The 23,082-nt window shown below is 32.4% G+C and overlaps 1 pseudogene; it reads right to left on the bottom strand.

Moving 5' to 3' along the window:
* Positions 1 to 6,189: 6,189 nt before the first annotated feature.
* On the bottom strand, positions 6,190 to 8,669 carry LOC114187777 (uncharacterized; annotated as a pseudogene).
* Between the last annotated feature and the right edge of the window lie 14,413 nt (positions 8,670 to 23,082).

Raw genomic sequence — 23,082 nt, 5'->3', positions numbered from 1 at the left:
TGAGTGCTTTTGCACCGTATATTACTCGTAGGGAATCACAATGTTTGGTTCAATTTCTTATGGCCTAACGTAGTGATTTTGAAAGTTTGTGTGGCTCTATTTTGCATTGTAGCCATCTGCCCTTTATTGATGATGTTGTTAATGAATTATTAGTAGAGGAAATTAGACTTGATTCCCAGTTGTAGGCCAACATAACATTGCAATCTCAAGGTACATCATTACCAAATATATCTTCTAAAAGATGGATCATTGACTTAGGTGCCACTAATCTTATGTCATATCATTTGCCTTCATTTGTTTTGTTATCACCTAACTCATCCATGTCAATTGCAATTGCTAGTGGTGATTCAGTTCCATTATCTGGTATTGGCATCATTGCCACACCATCTTTGTCTTTATCTGATGTTTACTACATACCTAGTCTTGCTTCCGTAGGGAAAATTTTTTATTCTGAATATAACGTGTATTTCTCTCCATCTGAATTTTTTGTACAGAACCACACATATCAAAAGGTGATTGAGATAGGTCGTAGGGAAGGTGGACTCTATATTTTGAACCAGTTCAAAAAGTCAATAATTGCAGCCTCTAGTGTGGATTTTTCTTCATTTCGTTTGTATTCTTCTTCTCCACCTTTTTATTTGTGGCATTCTCATTTGGGTCTCGTTTAAAGTTTTTAATATCTACGAGATTCTTGGGTACTTTGGATAGTCATGATATTTCTAATTGTAGTGGTTGTAAACTGACAAAATGTTTTGCTTTACCTTTTAACAAAAGTATTTCTTCTTCTCTTGCTCCTTTTGATCTTATGCATTTTGATGTGTCGGTCACAAAAAGGAGGTTCTAGATATTATGTCTCTTTCATTGACGATTTTACTCGTTTCACTTGGATCTATCTTATGAAACGTCGGTCTGATTTTTTTTCAAAAATTTTAATGCTCTTGTAAAGACCTAACACTTCGTTACCATAAAAACTTTCGTTGTGACTTGGAGGATGAATACATTTCTAATGATTTTACCATTTTACTTGCCTCTAATAGAACTATACATTAGAACTCTTACGCTAACACTACTCAACAAAATAACATTGTTGAAAGAAAAAATCATTATCTCATTGAGACTGCAAGAATATTGTGGTTATCTACTGATGTTCCAAGTGTCTTTTGGGGATAAGTTATTCTTACAACAACTCATGTTGTGAATCGGATCCCGTCTTCACATAATTTTGATTTTTCTCCTTTTGAAAAACTTTATGGTCATGCACTTGATTACTCTACTTTGTGTGTTTTTGGATGTACTTGTTTTCTTCTATAACCACATTTTGAGCATACTAAATAATCATCTAAGTTTGCTTTGTGTGTCTTTTTGGGATATGGTCTTGGTCAAAAGGGATATCATTATTTTGATCCAGTTAGTCAAAAAGTGTATGTCTCATGTCATGTGCTTTTAGAACATATTCAATTTTTTTTCTTTTCCAACTAACTCACATTATTTTGCTACATATGATGTCATTAAAATTGATCCTTTTGACATTGATGACACTACACATACTTCTATACCAACTCCAGAACGCGTGTTAGCACTAATTACAAACACCGCACTAGATGTAAGACCTGGAAAAATTTAGAATAAAGAGAAAAACATGAAAAAAAAGGATGGCTTGATAAAGATTGTTGATTTTTTTTTAATTTAATTATTTTATTAAATTATGAAATATGGAATAATTATTATTTAAGTGATTTAAGTTATTGTTGTATTTATTTTAATTATTTAAGTGAGTTAAGTTGTTGTTTATATAATTTAAGTATTTAATTTAATTATGATTTATGGAAAATAAGTGTTTTTAAATAAATGTCTTGATTAAGTTGTGAATTTTATTTAATTTAATTATTTTATTGAAATTATAAAACATGAAATAATTATTTGAGTGACTTAAGTTATTGGTTTATTTTAATTATTTATTTAATTGTGGAATGTGAAACTTATGTGTTTATAATTTTGTGGAACATTTAAAATCATGTAAAGCATGTGGTATAATGGTTAGTTTTGATTGTGATGGTTGATGGAATCATGGGTTCAAATATTGCTTGGTTAAGTAGATGGTTATAATTATTTATTTATTTTTCTCTCTCTTCCTTCTAGGTTTGGCTTTTATTTTTTTTACTTCTCTTCTGTTGTAGTAAAAAAACCAAAAATCAACTTTTGTTTCTGTTTTATTTCTTTTCCATTATAATTCGTTGTTGCCACATTATACATATTTTAAGAGAATAAAAACGGTCAAAATCTTGTTTATCTTTTCCTTCCCATATTCTCTCTTTAGTAGATAATCTAGGGTTAAGTTTGAGTTGATGATAAAAACCCCTAGTTTTAGGTTTCTAAGTGGGAGAAAGAAGAAAACGGGAGAGAATGGAAGATGAGCCGTGAAGAGTGAAGGTGGAGACTGGGTGGAAAATGTTTGTGGAGTGTTGTAGAACCAGGTAGGGGAAGCTAAGTGTGCTTTATGTTGTTGTTTGAAGTTTGACCTTAATTTCTGTTTGTTTTTTATGTTTGCCATAGATGTTTGAATGCCTTGAATGCCATATGTTTACATGTTTTCCCTAGCTTAGTATCAATGGTTTTGGATGTAGGCGAAGCTGATTTTGTATTGTATGTTGTTTAATGCTTACCATCGATGCTTGAGTGCCATATGTTTACATGTTTTCCCTAGCCTGGTATATCAATTGTTTTGGATGTAGGGGAAGCTGAACTTGTATAATTCTTTTCACTTTTGTGGTTTGTGGGTTAACACATGGCTCTTGTTATTTCTCTTATGTATGTACACACTATAATGCTTGAATGTTTTCTTATTTTTCTTTTACAATGGTTATGGTTTCCTGGTATATTGATTACGTAAACCTATAAGTTTGAGGCGTGGGTTCTTCTTGATTCTCTAAGGACGTGTTACATGAATCATATAGAAATAAACCTAGGTCTGCATGGCGTTTTGTAATTCTTTCTGTCGTTCTTCTTTTTGTCCACATCAATGGTTTTTGGAATGTGTTTTGGAGTGTTAGGTTCGCATTGGTTGGTGGCTTTGACGAAAATTTTGTAATGGTAGAACATAGGTTGCGACAATGTACAGTACGTGGGTTTCAGCTTCAGGTTTTATAGTTCTTTTCGGTGCAGTTTTGATATGTGAATATTAATGTATAGTTTGTGATTTCCATGGTTGCGGGGTTTGGCATGATGAGAGTTTTCAGGCATCTATTGGATAGCTTGTGGGGTGCTTGGTGCCACTCTTTAATTCTTGCATTTTTCTTTTCTCCTATCATGTTTAGTATGTGGTGTTCACTGTAGGGTTATGTAGAATGGCCATGCCTTTAGAGTGTTGGAAACTTATAGTAGTAGTTTTGTGTATTGGAATTCATAGCATGCATTGTAATGATTTTTCCTTAGCTTTTAGGTTCTCTCCTTATTTCACTTTACGTGTTTGGGTTATTTGGTGCAGCCAAGATTTCTCTCTCTTTACAAAATCATAATCAGTTATTGTTGTTTTTCGCTTCCTTAGAATTCGTTGTGGTTAGCTTTGCTCTCGTTAATGGTTTCATTGTACATGTTAGTTTTGGATCAATTTTGTTGCATGTATAAACAATCATTTTCTTTTAAAGCTTTAGGTAACTTGCATCCATGATGTGACAACATAGCAGGTGGAGTGCTTATGCTTCAAACTTATGTTTAATTCCATGTTAGGTTGTTTGACCAAGGGGCCCACGGTGCACCTTCAATTTTAGCTTAGTTATTTTTAATCCACATTCTTTTTCTTTTTCTTTTATAATCAATGTGTATTTGGTTGCATTATTCATGCTTCTTTTTGCATGATTCTTTCTCTTTATTTTGATATTTGACTTTAAGCATGGTGGTGAACTCTAAGGTCACGTGGCTACCACTCATTGGGTTAGGTTCAGTGTTCATATTATTTTTAGATGAGTAGTGGGTTGCATAGGGACATCGTGAGAAAACTTTTGGGCTAAAGAGGAATAATGGTTTGGTGTATGGTACTCCATGAATAGTTCAGGACACATGAAGTTACGTAGGTTTGCATGGATTTACATGAAAAGTGGGTGTTTCAAGTTGTGGTGCATTTACGTAATTTTCATAGTCACAATTTGTTTCTCTACATACGAAAAACCAAAATTTGTTTATGAGTATTATGTTTAAGTATTTTACTTCGATGAGATTTTGAATATTATTTATCAAGTTTATTTCTGAATTTATTTTATAAATTATTGTTTATGGTTAGCTTACACCTATTTGTTTGTTTGTGTGTTTGTAGTATGTGCGATGATCATATAATGTGTGTGTTATACGGGAGCAGATGATATTGTAGATAAATTTGGCATGAAGTAGAATGACAAGAGGCTGGGGATAAACTCGGAAGTTTCTTATAATTTATTTAATTGTTTTAAATCAAATACTGAAGACTGTGTAATTTTCTTTTGTTCGCAAGTGTTATATGATTTTTTCTTAGACAAACTGACGTTTTGAACCATGTAATTTAAATCAAGTTAATTTTTTTTTATTAGTACATTTTAAACATGTTTATTTTCTAAATTTTTGTGACATCCCAAAATTGGGGTGTTACACTAGAGGTTGTACTTGTTCATTCCCCTACTATGCTGCTTAATCATCTCTTGAAGTTATGGTTCCTCTTTGTCACCTATTCCACCTATTTTTATTACTACTGCTTTTATTGCCTCTATTCATCGTCTTCATGAGCCTTCATCCTACAAAGACGTTGTTTGTGATCCACTTTATCAGAATGCTATGGTTGAGGAACTTATTGCTCTACATTAGACTCCTACATGGGATCTAGTTCCATTGTCACCAAGAAACTGTCCTATTGGATCTCGTTGGGTACACAAAATATAAAAAAAATCAGATGGCTCAGTTCAAAGGTATAAAGCTAGACTTGCTGCTAAAGGATATACCCAAGAATATTGCATGGATTATGAGGAAATATTTTATTATATGGCAAAGATGACTATTGTTCGTACCTTGATTGACATCGCTTCTATTTTTTCAATGGAAGATTTTTCAAATGAATGTTAAGAATGTCATTTTCAATGGGATTTACATTAGGTAGTCTACATGAATCAACCACCAGGTGTCTCTCACAAATCTTGTGAAGTTTGTAGACTTCAAAAAGCCCTCTATGGTCTTAAACAAGCACCTCATGCTTGGTTTCAGAAGTTTTCTACAGTAATTGTCTCTCTTAGTTTTGTTGCTAGTCATCATGATTCTGCATTATTTTTCAGGAAAACCAATGCAAGACAAATTTTGCTATCCTTATATGTTGATGATATGATTATTATTATTAGTGATGGATTTTAATGGGTGTAATACATTACTTTTTGGGTATTGAGGTTGTTTCTTTTTCCAAAGGTTATCTCTTGTCTCGGTCTAAGTATATTGTTGACCTATTTGAGCATGCTCGACTTATTAGCAACAAGATTGTTGATACTCCTCTTGAGAGAGGTGTGTGATAATCCCCATCGGATGGTGTTCCTTTGACTGATTCTACTTTATATCGAACTATTGTTAGGAGTTTAATTTATCTTACTGTGACTCGTCTAGACATTGCACATGTTGTTCATGGTGTTAGTTAGTTTGTTTCAACTCTCACAACACTTCATTGGGGTGTTGTTCTTTGTATTCTTAGGTATCTTCGGGGCACTCAATTTCAGTCTCTTTTGTTTTTTTCTAGACTTGAGTTCCTATTGTGATGTGAATTGGAATGGTGATCCTAATGATTGGAAATCCACTATTGGGTGGTTTTTTTTCTATGATTCACTTATATCATTGAAGAGTAAGAAACAAAATGTTACACCTCGATCATCCACAGAAGCTGAGTATTGTGCCATGGCTTTGACTACTTGTGAGATTATTTGGCTACATTTGTTACTTGCTAATATGGTTATCTATTTGAAAGATCTTACGCCTCTACATTGTGACATTAAGAGTGTTATTCATATTTCTTGCAACTCTGTTTTTCATGAGCAAATCAAAAATATTGAAACAGATTGTCATTTTACTCGTCATCATCTTCAACTTGGCACTATATCTTTACCATTTGTTCCTTCGACTCTACAAATTGCAGATATATTTACCAAGCTGCACTCTCTTTTATGCTTTCGTTTTTTATTTGACAAACTCTCAATTTGATTGGATGTTTGCAATATCCCTTTCAATATAGATTATCATAGTGCTTGCTAAAAATTCAGCCTCCATCTTATTTCTCAACTTGTTCTTGATTATTTTCATTGCAAAAAAAAAATATCTTTCATTTGTAGCTGTAGAAACTAGAAGAGTCATGATAAGACGAAGTAATCTATCTATCAAGTAGTAAACTTTAGACTTTTTTGTTGTTGCCAAACATGTACCATAACTCTTGCATTGTTGATAAATTCTTCAAATTTGAATCTTGACGAGCATCAATAATGAAATGTTGAAGTTGAAAATTCAAATTAATCTTTTCTTGCTCATTGAAATCCATGGGATAATATTTTTCCACAAGAGTGCAAATTTTATCAATATTAAAAGCTTTATAAGCATCCTTAGGATCCAAAGTAGAGCTTAGAATTAATAACTCCATTGCTTGGTCATTAAATCTACAAGTTAACTCTTGTAATTGCTTATCAATGGTAACGAAGAATATTTCAACTTTGAAATAATGTTCCACTGTAATATGATCCTTTTGGTGATGAGAGCGTCCTTGCCTTGCTACATAAGAAGCCCCAAATATCATGTTTTTCACAAAAAGAAGTCACGTTTTTAATAACTTATCCCAACCATTTTCTCTCAAGTTTTGAATAAGTCCTTTTGTAGAACAAACTAGACGCATAACATTAACTATATCCTGATATTGTTGTTGTAATGCTTGACAAAGAACATCTGTTATCCCCATAATTTATCTCATCAAATACAAGATCAGTATAAACTCAAATGAGGTCAAGCTTTTGTATGCATTATTATCATCACCACGTTGTGAATAAGTAGATCCATCAACAGTAATTTTTTCTAAAACTAAACAAGTTGCATCATACATATTGATCAAGCTACAAATAGAAGAGAAATGAGAGCTCCAACAGGTATCTCCAGCTCATTTTAAAGTACCAATTTGATTTGCCCCTTTACCCTTTTCAAGCTCATCAATTTCTAACAAATATGCAATTTCATCTAACTTGGGAGCTTGTAACTCATCATGACGTTTACTAGAAGAGCAAATACTATTGACAATAAAAGTCAATTTTGAAAAGAATTGGTGAATTGGAATAACTTCTCTTGATGCTGCAACCAAGGCAAGTTGTAACCGATGGACAAAACAATGAACATAATATGCATAAGGACTATGAGTCAAAAATAATGCTTGTAATCCATTCCATTCTCCTCTCATATTGCTAGCACCATCATACCCTTGACCACGGATATTAGAAACATTAAGATTATGTCGAGATAGTACAACACACAATTCATTCTTCAAAGTTATTGTTGCAATGTCTTTAACATGCAAAATATCAAAAAATCGCTCTTGAATAAAACCATTTTTATCAACGAATCTCAAAACAAGAGCCATTTGCTCTCTTTTTGATTCATCACAAGCTTCATCGACAACTATACAAAACCTGGAATCTCCAATTTCCTCACGAATATGATTTTTCACTTTACTAGAAAAAATATTCAACAACTTATTTTGAATTTTAGGTGAAGTATATTTGGAATTGAATGGAGCATTTTCGAAAACAACTTTTGCAACTTCGTCATTGAATGATGCTATGAGTTTTATCATCTCAAGAAAATTACCTTGGTTCCTCGATTCAGTACTTTCATCATGACCTCTAAAAGCACAAGCTTAAAGTGATAAAAAATTAACCGTGTCGATTGAAGTCTTGAGACGTAACCGATTCTTCATAATTTGATTTGAGCTTTGCACTTCCAAAACATTCTTAATGTGACAATTTTGATTTAACAAGTCTTGACAAGCAGACATTGCAATATTGTGTGATGAACAAGGATCCTTCCCAATGTGTTTAAGGAAAGCACAATTTTTTCCATTATTAACTTTCCTCCAACTTTTAAAACCTATAAAATAACATTCAAAAAGTTAAAACATGTTGATGACAATAAACTTATTGCCAATTAGAATTCAATGAAAATAAACTCAATTACCTATAACCATGAAAATAAACTTATTCCAGGTCGTCCGCTTGGTTTTTTACTAAAAAGATAGCACGGTAAGCAATATGTAGCATCTTTTAATGGCGAATACTCTAACCATGAAGGAAATAAGCTAAACCATGTGTATTGAAATCTTCTTGGATGATCATCTTTACCAGACAATGGATAATTTTCTAGACGCATTTGATATGGACCCATTTTAGATAAGCCTTTCGTACCTCATCAATTTGATTTGGTGGGTATTGCCAAATTTGAAGACGCTTCCCCGGATCACGTTCTAAAGTATTTTCAAATTCATTATATGTAACTTTAGGAACCTCAGAGAGTTGTTTTTCGTTTTTTTCAATATTTGGATTCTCATGAAGTTTCTCAATTTTAGATGACGTAGATGCATTTTTTTCATCTTCATCACAAATCTTCCTCTTGAAAAAAGAATCAATTCTTTTACTCTTTATCATAATTTTTCTAATATAAATTTTTCACCTCTCACCCATTTACAAAAAGATAAAATTATGAATATCCCAAATTAAATCTTAAAAGCAAGACTCAATATTTTAAGAAAACTAATAACTTCTAAATGATTAGCTTCCCTTACCTTAGAGTAGATTCCTAATCTTGTTCTTCCCTTACACAACTTCAAAGCCTAAAATAGCTCTATCTACACAAAGAAGAGTTTGATTAACAATTAAAGCATGATTTTATAATCTCTAACAGATAGAGATATGCCTAGAGCGTAGAAAAGCCACATAGAAAAAATTGTTCGGTCCAAAATGTTCCTTAACTCTTCAATTTTGTCGTAGTGCAATTTGATTTTGAAACTAATAAGAAATTGATGGTGAAAATTGATATGGAAATAAAACAAGAGAAAGAGATTGAGGCACGAAAGAGAGAAACCAAATAAAAAAGTATAAGAAATTATAATAGAGAAAAAAACATGATTTTTAAATTTTAAAAAAGATTTTTCAAACTAAATTAATATAAATAAGGTAAAAATATATAAATAAAGTAATAATATATAAATAAAGTAGTAATATATAAATATATTTTTTTAAATATATAAAAAATAAAATAAAATAAAAATCAATTAATATAAATAAAGTAATAATTTATAAATATTATTTTTTAAATATATAAAAAATAAAGTAAAAAAAAATGGTTGGGGGAGCCGTGGCTCCCCTGTCCCTTCATTCTTCCGCCCCTTATGTCAATCATTCCCACCGTTGTTGTGCACTTCATGTTATATGTAATAGAGTTATAGTCAATACACATGGACCGCAACTATGTAATAGAGTTATACCAGGAAACCATAACCATTGTAAAAAAAAGGCTTAAATACTCTTTTGGTCCTAGTTTTGGTCGACTTTTTTCATTTTGGTCCTACTTTTTAAATTGTTTTCAATTTGGTCCTACTTTTCGTTATATTTTTTCAATCAACTCCTTTCCGTTAACTTCGTCCAAATCATTAACGGATGTGAACAGTAACTGCCACGTGTCATTTTGTGATTTTTTTGATTTTTTTTTAATTTTTTTAATTTTTTTTTAATTTTTTTTATTTAAAAAAAATGTACACGTGTCAAGCTCATATTATGCCACGTGTCAGAATTAGATTTTTGTATTCAATTTGGTCCTATTATTCGTTATCTGTTTTCAATTTGGTCCTAGTTTTTTTAAAAAAATTTAACATTTTTTTCCTCTCCAAATTGAGACAAAATTTAATTTGTATATATTAAAATGCATATTTTTGTTAAATATTTTAATTTAGAATTAAATTTAGTTTAAAATTAAAACGAAAAAAAGCAATAACACCATTAATTTAAAATTTTAAGAGGTTAAAAATATTTAATTTTAAACCAACTCTAATTTTAAATTAAAAATATTTAATAAAAATATGTATTTTAATAAGAATATTCATATAACATTTATATACAAATTGTATTTTGTCTTTGGAGAGGAACAAAAATACTAAATTAAAAAAAAAATTTAAATTAATGGTGTTATTGCTTTTTTTCGTTTTAATTCTAAACTAAATTTAATTCTAAATTAAAATATTTAACAAAAATATGCATTTACAAATTAAATTTTGTCTCAATTTGAGAGGAAAAAAATGTTAAATTTTTTAAAAAAAACTAGGACCAAATTGAAAACAGATAACGAATAATAGGACCAAATTGAATACAAAAATCTAATTCTGACACGTGGCATAATATAAACTTGACACGTGTACATTTTTTTTAAATAAAAAAAATTAAAAAAAAATTAAAAAAAATTAAAAAAAATTAAAAAAAATTAAAAAAAATTAAAAAAAAATTAAAAAAATTAAAAAAAAATCAAAAAAATCACAAGATGACACGTGGCAGTTACTGTTCACATCCGTTAATGATTTGGACGGAGTTAACGAAAAGGAGTTGATTGAAAAAATATAACGAAAAATAGAACCAAATTGAAAACAATTTAAAAAGTAGGACCAAAGTGAAAAAAGTCGACCAAAACTAGGACCAAAAGACTATTTAAACCTAAAAAAAATGGACCGCAACTATGTGGTGTGAAACATAAGGAACTTCATTGTGAAGTGTAGGATTGAAAGATAGCACTGGTAGAAAAAGAAAAAAAGAGGAACATAAAAATTCATTATTTAAAATTTTTGAATGTGAAGCATTTCTTGAACACAGCATAGGAATTAATTAATACAAGTTTATTTTATAAATTTAGTAAATGAAATAGTGAAAGAACTCTTAAAATGGGCTAAACTCCCTCAACCTAGTCGAACTTGCGAGTTCAATTTGCGTTGGACGATAACATTTTTAAATATGGGTTAAATCGAATCCGGTACAATTTTTATATAATTCTTTTTTGGTATTTCTACCGAATAAAACCTAAATCAAAATAACATTTAACAGTAACAGTACATAATTCACAGAAGGTGATTTAGTCTGAAGAAGGAAGAAGTTAGACGCGGAAAAAGCTTTGCGGAGGGCGAAAGCGCATAACAGAAACCAAGGCAGAGGGCACAAATTCCCACGTCCATGCCCATTCTCAGAACTTCCAATTCCTTTTCCAAGCCAATGCACGCTTCTTGAAGCTCCGGAGTGGCATCACCATCGATTCCAAGTTCTGATTCTTCCGGAATCTCCTCTAAGTTATGTTTCTTATTCATGGGAGCGACATCATCAAACTCCGATAGCCACGACCAACACATGCTCGCACAGGATCAGTACATGGAAAAATTTTAATGCTGCAGATGATTATATAATGTAGGCATGGAGGTAAATCGTACCATGTTTTTAAGAAGCGCGCCCATAGAGCTAGAGGCTAGAGTGAAGGGCGTCATGGTTTTGGGGTGGGTACCACCTCGCCTCAGCAAAATCACAAACCACCTTTAGTTCTTTTTCTATATAGGAAAATATTATTTCTATTGAAAATGATATTTGAACACAATTTGGACACAGTTTTGACACAACCCATGTCACTTTGACTTTTTTAAAATGAATTTTGATTACTTTTTTAAGTTGCTGACCAAGCTCATTTTTGTCCACACTGACGTCTAAAATTTGAATGGGACACGAATACATTTGAAGAAAATTGGATAAAACCTAGCATTTCAAACAGTAAATAATTAATATTATATATTACGAATTTAGCAAATACAAAATAAAGAAATTAATTATTTATTTATCAGAGTAACATTTCTTTATAGTTTATGTTGTCTCTCTTGAAGTGTTGTGTTTTTGTTCTTTATTTCATATATGTATTCATCAATATGGGAGTTGGTTATATACTTTCTACTATTTGTTGGATTAAAGAGATTCTTTTAAATGTGTGGCGGAATTTGAGTAGAGCATAAAAATGAATTCATGTTTCTGTAAGGGATTTGTCGAGTTTTTCAAATAAATAAGACTTAATAATTTCATATTTATTTTTAAACTTTTATTTGTTTCAAAATTTTATTTTAAAAACATTCAATTGAGTACATGTTTTTTTTAAGATAAAAAAAATCTTCACATGACTCTTTATGTTAAATATGCATTAATGCGGATCGGGAGTGTTACATGTCAAAATCTAGGTTTGTCATATCAAGTTGGGTCATCTTTTACTTAGAAGATGTCATGTCTTAAAATCACAGTAGTTTAAGATAGAAGATGGTCTAAATTTTGACATGTGACATACCTAGTTTTTGACACGTGGTACTTCCAAACATTGTTTAGATCAATTTAATGGAAGGGACCACATTAACTCCTTTTACAAAAATACCAGTTGAGTAAAAAACAAACATAAAGACCAAAACAATCAATAAAAAGACCAAATTACTAAATAAGTCTATAAATAAAGAGGGTGATGCTTAGGGATGACAAATAAACTGCTCCTCGTGGGTATTATTCAAAATCATCCCCGTTTTGACAAGGAATCCCCGCATTGACTAGGTACGGGTATGAGTATGGGTAATACCTGATTTTTTTAATTGGGTACAAGGATAGGGATGGGTATCTTCATATTTGCCATGTCCCTATCCCTATACCCTTCCTAATACCCGTCCTCGTCCATCCCCATCCAAGTTTAAATTACTAAGGTTAAATCATTTCATTAGTCTCCATTTTTGTAAAGAAATCTCAAATCAATCTCCTTTTTTTTATTTGTCTCAATTTGGTCCCTATTTTGGAAAATTTATTGCAATTAGGTTATTTCCATTAGTAATACAATAACTGTAACATCCCGGTCGGATATTACCAATTTAAATAAAATAAAATAGAAATAAACAATTAAACATCATTTATTATAATTCCATTTCCCAAAACCGTGGGAAATTTCAAAACTTTATTACTTCGTAAAATAACTCAACTTCATAAATTATAAAATTCCAATACATTACCCAAGTCTGATAAAACACTGTTTATAAAAACATAAAGAAATCCATAACTCCATAAATCTTTTCCCAGCTAGCCCCTCTCCGATGCTAAGCCTCACCAGAACCACATGCAACATCCTCTACTCCCGTGTAATGCAATACACGATCATCGTCAAACACAAGCAGATAGGATAAGCTTAACAATATAAAACATATACGTATATACAGTTCAAAATTTTAAACGCACACATCAAAGGAACTCCTATCCGTTGATTCCACACAACATGGCCACCACCACGTCATCCATGCTCTACGTCTTTAGATGAATACCTCAAGATGTCTTGCTGCCACACCTACAAGCCACAACTTGTAGAACACATGCGAGAATCCTGCTACGGACCACACTTCGTAACACCAGGTGAAGTTCCCAATACAAACATAGTTCGTAACGTCCCAAGATTACCAAACTTGTCAGCTTAATGCTGAGGAGAGCAATCTATCTAAACCCATCCGTACGAGCCACAACTCGCACACTCGCACTGACAACACTCTCCAACCCGAGCCACAACTCAAGAGTTCCTTGTGTTCATCCGTCATCCCGAGCCACAACTTAAGATATGTCATTCCGAGCCACAAATCAAGGAATGCCACGTGTTTAACATTTATCCCGAGCCACAACTCAATGGATACCTTCCGAGCCACAACTCAAGGAACATCCAATAAGCCGACCTTTAAGGTATCACCAAAGCTTGATAGACTACGCAAATCCAAAGTAAATAAATCACAAACATTGCCTCTACATTATCGCCTGACGCTACTCTAGAGCCGCCAAGCGAAACTCGCTTCCAGACCGCCTGGCGAACATTGTAAGACCCGTAAAATTTAATTAATTAAATAAATAATTAATTAATAAATGCGGGCAGCAAAAGCCTTTACGGCATTAAATTCTGATTGGTATGACGTGGAAAAGTACTAGCTTAAATGGTTGAGAGTACTTTATTGTGTGAGAGGACTTGGGTTCGAGTTTTATGAATGCCATTTATGTGTTATTTAATTATTATTGTTTTAATGATATGATTAATCACGTTTCTCATGATATAATGCTTTAATTGTATTAGTTAGCATGAAACATGAATTGGCATGATGGTTAGCATTGACTTGATCATTGGTATGGTTATGGGTTCAAACCTTGGAGAACCCAAATTAAACTTTATATTTGGTATTTTTGGCTTTGGCTTGAATATGAAAAGTTGATGGAAACCCTAGTTATATGGCAGCCTAGAGGTGGCTGAAAAACAGCCATAATGAGATAATGAATGTCATTAACAAGCAATTAAGTCTCATTTTCGTTTTAGGTAATTAACCTACCTTTTAGGCACCCTTTAAAAAGAAAAATTGGGTTAATAGAGAGGGTTTTGCAAGGCTGGGAATTACACTCAAAAATAGAGCACGAAATTGAAGCTTAGTGAGGTTTGAGTGAGGCATTTTGGCGCTGAATAGAGAGAAGACAAATGATGTCCTTGGAGTAGGGAGAATTCAATTGCCAAAGTTCAAGCTAAGGAATTCAAGTTAGGGGAGCTATAACTTGCTAATTATGTGTGTGATGCTTAATTGCTTTATGAATGGTCTGTACTTGTATAATTATTGAACTATCACGTCGAATTCTAGGTTCTGGAAATTTTCCAAAAACCGCCTGGCGGACATTCAAAGCCGCCAGGCGGCTTATGTTGTTTGATGGTGTTTTTGGGTTCCAGCGATGGAACCGGTTGGCGGCACTACTCGGCCCACCAGGCGACACTTGGTGATTTACCCAGTTTTCTGGGTTTGGCTTGAACTGCCTGGCGGTGCCGATCAACCGCCAGGCGACGCGAACCTTTTACTTTGTTTTCTAGGTGACGCGAACCTTTTCCTTTGTTTTCGGTATTTTATGGGTTTGGGCTAATTCTGATCGAGGGGAAAGTTAACTGAATCCTTAAAGGATGGTTTAGATATCAGAGTGTTGGTATAATCACGAAATTAAAGGAGAAATTGAATGGAACAGTAGATAGATGTTTTAGGGTTGATAATTTGAGAATTTTAGCTCTTGGAATCAATTAGCGGGATGTTACTGCAAGGATTTTTGTTATTGAAATGGACTAATGAGTTGTTGGGTTGCTAAATAACTCAAAGGGAGCGGAACCTGCATTGGGGGAGAAAATCTTGAAAGTAAAGAGTAGTGCAGGTGTGGAAATTCTAGGGAGTTGTCCAGAATCGTAGGCACCGCCTGGCGGCACGAGAATGGCCACAGGCACCACATTAGAATGTTGGAAATTTTCATTTTTGTGAGGGCGACTAAGGAGTCCGGCTTGGGGAAAATAATGGTTTGTGCTATCGTGGAGTTGGAAAGGGTAATTGGATGATGACTCTGATGCTGTTATAAGAAACTAGAGGTGTGAATTTTATGATTGGAATGGGGAGCGAGTGTGATTGCCATAAAGTGGACAATGCAGTGTAAATAAGACCTAATTATGGTAACAACTGCTGTGATATTAGTATAATAAGGAGATGCTAGCACAAAGTCAAAGTTGCAAGGATAATTGGATTTGTCAAATTGGACAAATGGTATAAATATGGGTAGTTACAAATGGGTAAGCCATATGCTAAATAGTGTGTACTAAATGTTGGGTGATACGTAGCATAGCATAGAGGTTAAGACTACAGTGATTGATAGAGTCTTAGAAAAGTGGAACTTAGGCAATCTCAAGTGGATACATATTAGGATGGTGGTTACGGTCTAAGCGTACATATATACCTAATTTAGAGAATTCATCAATTAGGTTATATGAGGATACCAGACTAAGTAGTGGAACTTGGCTGAACAGTGCAAAACTAGTAAAAGTGGTGATACTGGTATGGCGCTTGGCGGTGGGGTTAGGGCGCCAGGCAAATGATGTGAAACAGGGGGCTTCTGCTATGAGTCTCGCCTGGCGGTGGAGGTGGTTTCGCTAGGCGGTATCTGTAAGACCAATGGGCTCTAAGAGTGCGTGCGCCTGGCGGTAGGAGCTGTTCCGCCATGCGGTGTCGGTAGCGATGGCATTTTTGAGGCGTTTGGCGCCTGACGGCACGTGTCCCCCACCAAGCGGTCTGGAAGCGGCTGCACCCGATGGTACGTGTCCCCCGCCATGCGATTTTAATGTTGCAGCCGTGGGTTGTTGGATTCTACACACGTGATCTACAAGGCTTTTGGTTGTGCTTCAAAGGTGGGATTGCTGGTGTTCCTTGAGTTGAGCTCGGAACGTATCCCTTGAGTTGAGCTCGGGATAGGGGTTAAGCACGTGGCATTCCTTGAGTTGAGCTCGGAATGACATCCCTCGAGTTGAGCTCAGGATGGCGGATGAACACGAGGGACCCTTAAGTTGAGCTCGGGTTGGCTAGTGTTGTCGGTGTGAGTGTGCTGATCTGTAAGGGTGTATGATCTGCAACAATGGTTTTCTGCACGTGCTCTATCAGTTGTGGACGATAAGTATGGCAACAAGTCACCTTGAGGTAATTGCTAAAAGAGGTAGAACACGAATGACCTGGTTGTGGCCAGGGAAGATGAAATCGATAGAGGGATTTTTATGTGGCATGTTACATGAAATATATAAGTGATTCATATAAATGTGTATGCATGTATTTTGTATGCTTATTCTATTAAGCTCACCCTATATGCTTGTGTTTGGCGATGATCGTGTGCGCGGTACATGTGAGCAGATGATTTTGATGCAGGTGGTGCTTGTGAGTCTTAGACATAGAGTGGGGATAGCATGGGAGTCTTTTTATTTATTATGTTTTGGAAATAGATTGTAAACTCTCATGAGATATTTTGGTTATTATCCCAGTTTAAAACCCTATGGCTGCTTTATATTATTTTTGAGTTTTATACATTATGGAATTTTGGATTATTCACAAATTAAATAAAGTTTTAAATTTCCCGCGTTTTGGGAAATGAAGTTTTATTAAATGAAAATGTTTATAAATTCTTTATTTATTAATAAAATTCGTAATATCTTGACGGGATGTTACAGACACCTTTTGCCGCCAGGCACCTTCAAAGCCTCTAACCTTGCAGCTAGGCGCAACGTGATCCAGGAATCCCTCTGATTTGGTAGCTATCGCCTGATGGTCAAACAATACTGCCAGGCGCTACACCAATACTGGCGCAGTATTGGTTTTTAATCACCCAGAACAAATTACAACCTATAATTTAAGCATCAAAACTTGCAGTGATATCTACTAGGATAATTGCATCAATTCTCCCCGATCTAGCTTCTCACCAATGTTCCTATTACTCTTTTAAGATTCACTAATTCCCAAGAATTCACTTCCCTAAACCAATCTAATGATATAATTCAATTAATTGCTACTACCTCATAAACTCATTTTCCAGTGCCCCAAGAGTACCTATTTTCTGTCATAATCCTAAATAGTCCATCCATTTCACAAGGTCTGTCATATCCCACTACCTTATCCCTTAATGTACCAAATAGTTATCCACTCATAGTTATGATCAACTTGCTTACAAGTTAAACTAACAAGAGAAACACTCTGCCAATCATGAACTTATCTCGCCATTGCAACATTTTACCATTTAAACCTTAACACTAGTTACATCACCAATATTCCATTCCGTACTTTTAATTTCCATCTCATTATGCTTATTCCCCGCACCCAACTATTCAACATCTATCTCTTTACTATTTTCCCATAATCGTTCTATCCCACAACTTACTCTTGAACCCAATTCGAGCCAATCACACCCATAAATCCAAAATCTCCTCTTAAGATCGCGCTATCGCTTGACGACACTTTATATCCCACCAAGCGGTGCATCAGTTCTGGGAAAAATCCCAGATTCTATTGCACTTGCTAAAAACCCAAATTTCCCTTCTCACCTTTCATCAATTTATCACGCCAAACTCCCACCCACTATAATGGTTGATCAATTTAACATAAAATGAACAATTTCTAATCCAACTCAACTACAATCAATCCCTGAATTCAAAATCCCCAATTACTCAACTCTAAAACAAGTTCATACCAAAATCATCCAATTTCCTCTTATCACCACATAATTTCACCATTAATCCCTTTCCTTTAATCCATACATGATTAAAGCCCATTTTCCACTGATTAGAAGTAACCCAGAACACAGAAAAACCCAAAATCGAGTCAAATTTGACTTGCGTCGCCTGGTGAGTGTTCATCACCACCAGACTGTTCATAGAAAACCCAGAAAACTGGTTATGCAGGATGAGTCGCCTGGCAGACAGTTCTTGCCGTTAGGCGGTTTCTGCCAAAAATGCAGAAACCTCCAAACAATGGCATGCGTCACCTGGCAGACCTTCAACGCCGCTAGGCGATTTCTGGAAAATTCCCAGAAATTCAGAACGGAGTCCAGAACAGAGTCCAGAACAACACAGTAAAATATCTATACAGTTCATGCAATTCATGTAATTATTATATTTGCTATAAAATACGAATTCAACACCCCTAACCTGGATTCCTTGCTCCAAAAGTGCACAAATCTTTGAGTCATTGATCTCAATTAGCCTTAACTTGTGATTCCTCTTTCAAGACTCCTTCTCAACTCTCACTTCTCTCTCTCTTTGCACTTTGATTCACTCTCTCAATATGTACCAATGGCGGCCTTAGCAAAAACCCACTTTCTCACCCTTAATTCTAACTAAATTTTGCCTTAATTAGCAATGATGGAAGGAAAAACGAAAATTTGCATTAAGTTTAACCTAATTGTCATTCAAGGTATATTAATGGTTGTTTTTCCAGCCCCTCTTGGCTATCCCTTTGTCAGCTAGGGTTTTTAGCCTTTCACATTCATTCCAAAAGAAATTTTGGCAAAAAGAAAGTTATTTTGCATAAGCCTGGGTTCAAACCCCCAACCATACAAATGTCAAATCAATGCACAATCATTCAACCAATTCATGTTTCATGATAATTCCTATAATTCTGGGATTATATTATCACTCATCACGATCAAGCTTATTATTAAAATAATAACAATTAAATAACACACAATTAGCACACATAGGACTCAAACCCAAGTCCTTTCAATACAACTAAATACTCTCAACCACTTGAGCTAGTACGTTTCCAATCATACAAATTAATTAATTCCATAAAGGCTCCTACCACCCACATTTATTAATTAATTAATTATTTAATTAATTAAATTTCGCGGATCTTACACTAACAGCATTAACTAATATTTAAATTCTTATTATTTTTTTTGTACAATAAGATTTTCCTTGAGAAGACACTAAAAATAACTTAACTTCATATCCATATATATATATATATATATATATATATATATATATATATATATCAATAGTTTACATCTCTATAATTGTTCATGAAATATTACAAAAATATGTATTTGTATAATAATAAGAATTCTACATCAGAATAGAAGATGATCTATATTTTAAATATCTCCTCAAGATATTAATATAAATTATCCACGAGTCAATCTTCAGAAGATCCACCAATAATATCTCGTACAACTCTCATTGAGCAGGTTCCCCTTATACTCATGCAATAGGTACATATAAAAGAAGAATATGAAAGAAATTAGGTCTTTATAAGCCTTAAATATCAATCTTAATAAACTCAACAAACAATAGAGACACTGCGGGCATATAATTGGACCTACAACCACAAAACTAGATCTCGTAATACTAGACATATGGATCCATATTCCACTTCTGATGGTCCATTATGAACATGAAAAGTTACTTTAGGAAGTGATTAGGTAATTCAGTATTTCTCTTAAAACATTGGTACAATCATAATTATTTCTTTCTCAAGAATATTAGTCATTTATAGGCACATAAAAGAGATATATACTCACTACCTAACCTTGGCGATGCCGAGCAGGTATCGAATAGTCCCAGGTTTGGCCTATGAATATCCTAGTCTGATGCGCTATTCTAAACTATCCAAATATTCACATACTTGGTATAACTTCCTTAGACCCCACCATGGTCCCTACCTTTCATCCCGTAATGTACGAAACAGTGACTTCCCAAATACAAACACTTTGACACTAGCTTAATCACAACTTATTGAAACTAGACTTAACTCCTACTTAATTGACATACTCTTGGATATTTTCAAAGGTCATAAAATGTGATGACTATCAAATCATATCATTGTATAAACTACACAAAGAATATAAAATAACAATAAAATGTTCATGTAATTTCTTCTATCCAAGCTCACTGAATAAAATAATATTTACTTTTACTTTATTTTTTTAATTATAAAATAATGATAAAATAAGAATCAAAGAAAGAAATTTAAATAAATAACTAGATAAGGATTAGAATGTTATAAAAAATATAATAACAAAAATATAAATTAAACAAGACTAGTGCGTAACTGAAGATATATTAAATAAAATAAATAAACAAGACCAGTGCGTAACTGGAGATAAATTAAATAAATAAAAAGGACCACTTAATAACTGGAGATAAATTAAATTAAATAAGTATATAGGACCAGTGCATAACTAGATATAAATAAAATAAAATAAATAAATAGTATCAGTGCAATAAAGATAAATTAAATAAAACAAATAAACAGAACTAATGCATAACTGGAGATAAACCGAATCAGGGCATAACTGGATACTGACTAAATAATATAAATATAAGAGGATAATAAATGAAAATAAGTTAAATGGAAGTAAGTAGAATAATATATGATATAAAATAAATAAAAGATTAATATAACACCCATGATTTTATCAAGATTAATATAAAAAGAGCTTAACTTCACTCCCCTTACCTTGTTTATTGAAGGGCAAGGATCTCTTTGAATCTTTTGCTCCAAACTTTCTCTCTCTATTTTCTCTTTCTCTATTTTCTTTCTTTCCCTCATTTTCTTTCTCTCTCTCTCTCCTTTTTTTCTCACTTTCTCACTTTCTTACATAACTTCTTCCTTCATTTCATATCTATATATATATAAGCCATGCATGTGCTCATTTTTTTCAATCATCACTACTTTTCTTTTCTTTCTTTAGCTTATCTCTTTAGCTTATCTTCTTCTTTCTTTCCTTTTTTCTTTTCTTTTATCTTCTCTATTTTTTTCTTCTTCTTATCTTTTCTCCTTATCTTCTCATCTCTTTAGAAGATTTTTTTTAATACACACACCTATTTAACAATATTTTAATTAATATATTTTTACCTAATATTTTATATATATATATATATACATACATATTTTATTAGTTTTATTTTCTTTTTGTTGTTATTTTCAATAAGTAAAAACTACATCATGATAAAATATATTTTTAATGTTTAAACTACATCATAATAAAATACAAAACATTAGTAAAAATAGAAGACTTTTTAAGTGTTTTATTTACAATAAATAATACAGTTTATTAAAAGTAGGGATGTTACACTCATCAATAATAATACATCTTACATCCCAACTTCAACCATTTTATAGAGGAAAAAATAGTTTCTCTTAGAATTCCATTATCTCACTTCAAAATATTTCGATGCAATCAACCATAAAAGAATAAGAAGAAAGGTTAAACTCCCCTTATGTGAAATACTCTTGAACTAAGATTCTTCCTTACAATAGAGAAATCTATTTTTCCCAGAGTGTCCTTCTCCTTTTTCCCTTCTCTTGCACTCATAAAATTTTTCTACTCACTTTTTCTAAGAATTATATGTTGCTCTACCACATCTCACATGCCAATTCTTAACTTGGCTGAAAAAAAAAAACCCTTCTATCCTATCTCCTCTAAAATTATTTTTCTAACTTAATTTCCCTTTTGAATAATCTATTTTAAAATAATAAAATAACTCAATTAATGATTGCACCAAAATAAAAATAATTCTAACCACCCTTTCAGTTTTTCTTATATATAAAATAATTAAAAATTAAATTCCTAATATTTATTTTGGCACTTAATTCACCTTGATGGACTATTATTTTCTATGCCTATTAGCATATCAACTATCTCAATTTTCTTAACAACCAAATGCATAACGAACATTACAATAATACCCTCACAATAAAACATGCCAAATAATTATAAAATTATAAGTCACACATAAACACTTCCAAATCAATTGCTAAAACAATATTTAAAATATAACCATTTTAAAATAATTAAATAATTCAATTAATGGTTGCACCAAAATAAAAATAATTCTAACTACCTTTTCAAATTTTTTCATTATAAAATAATTAAAATTTAAATTCTAAATAATTATTTTTGCACTTAATTCACCTTGATGAGCTATTATTTCCTATGTGACCATATCAACTATCCCAATTTTCTTAACAATCAAATGCATAACGAACATTACAATAATACCCTAAAAAAATGCCAAATAAATAATAAATAATTATAAGTCACACATAAACACTTGCAAATCAATTATTAAAAAATATTTAAAATATAACCATTTCAAATGTACACATTAGGAATTGAAGCTATCACCATTAACCTATAGTTAATTCTTTAACCAATTATGCTACCTTTTATCCTTGTTTATGTCATTAACTATTAATTTAATTACTACTCTTCACACCATATTACCACTTTGAAATGATAATTATTTTTCCTAGATCTTACATGGCACATCAATTAACACTTGTTAGTGCATTATCAATGGAAATGACATTATTAACAAAAAAGACCTGATTGCAACAAATTTTCCAAAATAGGAGCAGACAACTATAAAAAGAGGGACTGATTTAAAATTTTTCTACAAAAATGTTAACCAATAAAATGATTTAACCATTAATAAATTACTCATAGTCTATTAAGAACCTTATATATATATATATATATATATATATATATATATATATATATATATTATGTCGTATATTTAAATATTTCTATTATTTTTTTAATATGTTTATTTATTGTTTATTTTTTTCACATGAGAATGTTTAACTATTTTAAGTGTTAATAGTATAAAACTTTCATTTACTAGGTAAAAAAAAAACTTATCTTCATTATTCTC

The sequence above is a fragment of the Vigna unguiculata genome, chromosome 6, assembly GCF_037176805.1.
Source record: "Vigna unguiculata cultivar grain cowpea cultivar isolate G323 ecotype 2 chromosome 6, ASM3717680v1, whole genome shotgun sequence".
In the NCBI taxonomy this organism is placed as follows: Eukaryota; Viridiplantae; Streptophyta; class Magnoliopsida; order Fabales; family Fabaceae; genus Vigna; species Vigna unguiculata.
This window is presented reverse-complemented; position numbering and strand designations above follow the sequence as displayed.